The sequence below is a fragment of the Phallusia mammillata genome, chromosome 7 (assembly GCF_965637545.1).
Source record: "Phallusia mammillata chromosome 7, kaPhaMamm4.hap1.1, whole genome shotgun sequence".
Lineage (NCBI taxonomy): Eukaryota > Metazoa > Chordata > Ascidiacea > Phlebobranchia > Ascidiidae > Phallusia > Phallusia mammillata.
Genome location: NC_137258.1, coordinates 3,467,050 through 3,473,159, shown reverse-complemented (window position 1 = coordinate 3,473,159; position 6,110 = coordinate 3,467,050). Strand labels below are relative to the sequence as shown.

General features: G+C 35.2%; 1 long non-coding RNA gene across 1 annotated transcript; it reads right to left on the bottom strand.

Moving 5' to 3' along the window:
- Positions 1-1,395: 1,395 nt before the first annotated feature.
- LOC145202627 (uncharacterized) lies at positions 1,396-2,892 on the bottom strand. The gene is made up of 2 exons (XR_013853300.1): positions 2,410-2,892; positions 1,396-2,214 (listed from the first exon to the last, which is right to left on the bottom strand). It is a non-coding gene; the product is annotated as an uncharacterized LOC145202627 (long non-coding RNA).
- Between the last annotated feature and the right edge of the window lie 3,218 nt (positions 2,893-6,110).

Here is a 6,110-nt window from a genome sequence, read left to right as displayed (position 1 = left end):
CGTGACCGCTTTAATAATGATTTTTGCGCTGTCGAATTATGTAGCCTATAAAAGCTCCAGATTATAAACGGTTAAAGATAAACGCAAACGGTTTTTACAGGTCAACTCTAAAATACATCCAGTAAAGGCATACAAAATGTCGTTTGAATATGATCATAACCTCGTAAATGAGAGGCGTGCATCATAAGCGAACGCAGGGCATGACCGCTTCAAAAATGATTTTTGGGCAGTCGACCAATGTAGCCTATACAAGCTCCAGATTTTAAACGGTTTAAGATAAACACAAACGGTTTTCACAGGTCAACTCCAAAATACAGCTAGTAAACGCATACAAAACATCGTTTAAATGTGATAATGACTTTAAACCGTTTAAAATCTGGAGCCTGTACATGCTATGTGGGTAGACCACGCAAAAATCATTTTACAGCGGTCATGCCCTGCGTTCGCTTATGATGCACGCCTCTCATTTACGAGGTTATGATCAGATTCAAACGACATTTTGTATGCCTTTACTGGATGTATTTTAGAGTTGGCCTGTGAAAACCGTTTGTGTTTATCTTTAACCGTTTAAAATCTGGAGCTTCTATAGGCTACATAATTCGACAGCGCAAAATCATATTTAAAGCGGTCACGCCCTGCATTCGCTTATGATGCACGCCTCTCATTTCCGAGGTTATGATCAGATTTAAACAATATTTTGTATGCCTTTACTGGATGTATTTTAGAGTTGACCTGTGAAAACCGTTTGTGTTTATCTTTAACCGTTTAACATCTGGAGCTTGTATACCATTGGTTGACTGCGCAAAAATCATATTTAAAGCGGTCACGCCCTGCATTCGCTTATGATGCACGCCTCTCATTTACGAGGTTATGATCAGATTTAAACGACATTTTGTATGCCTTTACTGGATGTATTTTAGAGTTGACCTGTGAAAACCGTTTAAAATCTGGAGCTTTGATAGGCTACATAATTCGACAGCGCAAAAATCATTTTTAAAGCGGTCATGCCCTGCGTTCGCTTATGATGCACGTCTCTCATTTTCGAGGTTATGATCAGATTTAAACGATATTTTGTATGGCTTTACTAGATGTATTTTAGAGTTGACCTGTAAAAAACCGTTTGCGTTTACCTTAAACCGTTTGTCATCTGGAGCTTTTATAGGCTACATAATTCGACATCGCAAAAATCATTTTTAAAGCGGTTATGCCATGTATTCGCTTATGATGTACGCCTTTCATTTTCGACGTTATGATCAGATTTAAACGATATTTTGCAAGCGTTTACTGAATGTTGTTTAGAGTTGGCGTGTAAAAACCGTTTCCATATACCTCAAGCCGTTAGTGGTCTCAAACACGTTAAAGCCTGTACTAATGAAAATGATGAAACACCAAATGCACAGTGAGGACAACACTTTATTGATGGCAAAAGCACCTTATGAACCCAATTTCCACACTTCAACATTTTCAAGTTGAGTCCCATAGTTATATGAAATCAGAAATAAATGGGAAGAGAATAAATAATTACATTCACAGCAATTGGTTGATTGGTCAGTTAAAAACCTGCATTTACAAGTACATAGTATACATACTAAACAAGGATCTTTAAGTAAACAGACTAAAATAAAACAAAAAGGTTAAACAATATGGTACAGCTGAAAATGTAATGATTTGCTGAATTATCAAGAAAATTAAACCAGATATCATGTGAAAATGAGGTTGAACCACACAATTGTTACAACATGCTATCATGCAGACTACTGGTCAAAACTAGAGGTTCTCAATTTATTTCTGATGAATCACTTTTACTGTCCGATTCTACATCAGAGTGCAAAACATTCTCAGAATTTACATGAGACCATAATCACCATGGAGGTAAAATAATATCAACGCCTACAAATGTTTGAATACAAATTCTTAATTTGGGTATAAGAACTAATAAATAAACTTGCAGGCAGGTAGAACAGTGGAAAAGAAATAACACATATTCGGATTTGATTCATGTAAAACTGAAGTATGTGGTGCATATCTCGACATACAATTTTCTCCTGTGAGGCAAGTAACAGGTTGTATACATCAATGATTTTGCTGACACTTTAAGAGAGTGCTGTTTTTGTCGACAAAATTCTTCAGCAATGAAAGACTTTCTTCAATTTTTTTGATATGGAATGTTCCTGTTGATTTTTTCAAGCTTTAAGCATTTTTCCAGATGGTGAACTGCAATAAAAAAATAAAGATAAAGTGTATGCTCATTTGACTTGACAATTATGGGTTAAACAAAAGAGTGAGTGTTATAAAATAGAGTTAATATTCAATATTGGGGGTTTTAGCTGTGCTAAAATTCAAAATAACATGAGCCAGAAACACAGAAAGAGTTGAGTTCAGAAAGGCAGTAACAAGGCAGCCACTTACTGTGAATCATTTCAATTCAAATTCAATCTACAAGTCCCTCATATGACAGTGTGGTGGTCCTCACTTTGCTTCATATAAAGGTAAGAACTGGAAATTCTTCTCAATGAAAGGTTTCTTTCCATTGCTTCATTGCCAGAACCTTGATGGCTGATGCCAATCAGGTACTTTAATCTTGATTCTTGGCTCATTTTAGTGTTTAACATATTCATTTCACAGCTTAGAATGCATTTGTTTTTGTCTTGCTGTTTTACAATTAACTGCCATTTTGATATAAAACCCAATTTACCTGCGATTATTATCACAGCAAAAATAATATTTGCCAATAAAAAACAAATTTAATGCTCCACTGCCATTACCGATAAAACCGTCCGCAATCGGGCTGTGTTATAACACAGGTTCTAAAGATTCTAATCCCGCCCGATAAGAAACGCATTATTCTGCGTAACACAGCCGATTTTAATCGGGGACTTCCAGACGGATCGGGTGGGTTGTGGATGAAATTCATTCGTACTACGCATTAGACCACGTAAAAGATCGGCAGGGAACCATTTGTCAAGAAAACATTAGCAGCAAGTCAAACTGTTTACGCAACTGCCAGACAACTATAATCACACATCGAAAATATTTTTTGCCACGTTTATGCCAAAAAATGCGGTTTTCAACTCAAAAATCACTTTGTTAAAGAGGATATTATGTCGGACCATTCCTTTTCAAAATGATATTGTTAAATATACACTTTAGGTATCTGTCACATATTCTCAATTTCGTTTGTGTGAAATGTTTAAGGCGTGATACAAGCCTGGTGAAAACAAAAAAACATAAGTTCGCACGCATTTTTGACTGATCTGGTAAATCTTACATTACTTCAACCAAGGACTAGCCCGGTAAAAAAATGTTTTGACTTTAGCGCCATCCGTCGATGGAAGTATCCATCCGCGGGTAGATTGATCAGTGACTTCGAACAAGCAAAGTTTGTGCGCGTTTTTCCCAATGTGCAGAATTTTTTGGAATTGATGACGGTATGCAGTGATGCACTTAAACCAACAAATTATTGCAGTTTAAGCATATAAAACAAGCAATGCTCAAAACTACTAAAGCACCTTAACAAACGCTCAACGAAAGGTAAATGATGATAATGCTCTTCGATTTTGCATTAGCACATATTGTTGAAGGTGAGATAGAAAGTTGTCATTTAACGATATGTAGCTTTTTGTATGATTATCGTTGTGAAATATCGACAGAGTCGCTCGAAAGCCTGTGGTTTGGCAATAAGTTATGCAATAACATGGATATTTTGCTGCATCATAATGTATGGTCCTACATACATGAGCCTTAATTAAACATTGTTTGTGTAACTGATAGGGTATATATATACAGTTTATAAACTGTTTTAAGTACAATATTTATATCCTAAGTCGCTAGAGAGTAAGTATGAACAATGGGAACATCAAACACAAGTTTTGCAGACTGCAAAATTCTGGCAAGCCATGTAATTTTTGTTAAAGATGTATGTTCATATACATAGTTATCACTTCAGCATTAGGCATTTTGCTGACAACTGAAAACAACAATATTTTTTTACGGTTGCCTTGCCCTGCTTCCTTGCAACTTTGCATTATTCTGTTTTTACTATTACAACAGTGTTCGTTATCGTTTGAATGTGAAAGGCTATTCCTTAGGTAAAATAATAAGCATACTTTCGACTTCTGTCTTGTCAAAGTTTTCTGTCTGTTAGGCCATTGTGACTCAGTTAACTCTGTGGTTTGTGTCCAATTGTGTCATCAATCAGAATAGTTGAAGTATGGCATTATAGCCTGTTATTCCCAACAAACTGGAGTGCCTATAGATGGCTTTGCTAGCCAATACGACCTATCACTTGTCACCAGCTACACTGATGAGACCTTATAGGTCTTAAAACCAATTACAATATATTAGTGTTTTTCCAGCAGATCTAGGTAGTAGTACTGTTATTTTGAACCAAAAGCATTATAAAGAGAACAATGTTATGTATAGCAGCCGTTTAAAGTAAAAAGTTGTTTATATTTTAAATTTTCATGCACAGATAATTTCATTTTATTTTATTATTATTAAACAAGTTTCAGAAAAATGCACTATGAACACTCATTGTGTTACAAATTCTGGTTAAACACAAAGAATCTTGAGAACATGAAGAAGTGATTAACCTAAACCAGGGATACATAGGCAAAATGATGAATTTGGGGCAGTTAATTTCAATATGTCATGGTTAATACTGCAAAGACAAATGCTGCACTGGTATTTCTACTTTTAGACACCATATTAGACACATTGTCATTTTTTAAATTTCAGATCTAAGTTACCATGTTATATTTCACAATTTTACCTGACTTCAACAGATGGGTCAGTCTTTTTTGCAAATCTTTAGCTGTTTGCTTCCCACAAGTAAATTTTGTTATACAATTGATATACTAGTGTCATATGTACTACTTTTTTAATTTATTGCATATTTGGTTTGCAGAAAAGAAGCAATATTTTAGGAACATGTCATGGTAATGAAATGTATGATGCTACTGACAACATAAGGATGATGCAAACAACTAACAATAAATTGCAGCAATATTATCACTTATTGTAAAAAAAATCTCAAATATGAATCAGAGTAGGAGTAGTAGGTCATAATCTAGAATAATAAATTTGTGTATTTGTTTCAAACCAGATATTTGTTTTGTTGGTTGGGGTTGTATTATGTTACAACTGCTGTGACAATTGTTGTTGCCATGTAATCTAATTAAATATTGTGCTAGCTATAAGCAAATAGTTGAAATAATAAAATAATATGGATGTTTGTTTTCCCTCTTTCTGTATATAATTGGGTTTGTTTGAGAGCCCCAGTTTTGAACCTGTTTGTCTAACTATAACATAACTTAAATCTACATGTGTGTCAAGCTATGTTTTACTGTGTTGTGAGACAATTAGGCTTAGACAATTAGAAGACAATTTTTGGTCCAGAACTACATTTGACATCAATGCCCTTGCAAGTTTTCAATGTCTCATGTATATGTGAAATTTAGTTTGGCTAGTCAGCAAGTGTGCAATTGCCAGGATTACCTTTTGTTTTAAAACTTGACAAGATCTTTTTTGCAAACGAGTGACAATTTGCCCATGCAAATGTTGTCACATTTTTGATTCTATTGGTAAAGACACACAACTATGTGAATAAAATAGTTGTTGCAGCAAAGTAGAGCTATGTTTTAGGCATTGTACAATAAACCATTCTTTAGGTGTGGAATGTGTTTCATAATTGGGTTAGACAATGATAAAGGTGTATTAACACTTGATGACATATGACATTTACCTTGCTCTTTGAATGCCATTATAATACCTGCTTGATCGTTGGTAGTTCCTGCGTTTTCTCGCAGCGGTGGTAATGTATTCTCTTCAAAGCTTTTTTTACTAATCAAAGCTGTGGAGCTGTACGCTGTACTCGCCGCATGATAAGGTGTCATAAAGTATTGTAAGTCGCCATCGATTGTAAACCGCACAAACGGTAAGGTAGAAAATAGTGATGGGACGATGCCAGGTTTTGGAGCGAGTACCGATACCGAGTACGAGGACCACATGTATATACCTTCGATACCGAGTACCTAGTATCATTACCGAGTACTTTAGTGTAGTTAGTTGTATATCACTGTCTAATTTATCTGCCATGGTCGGGAGGCACA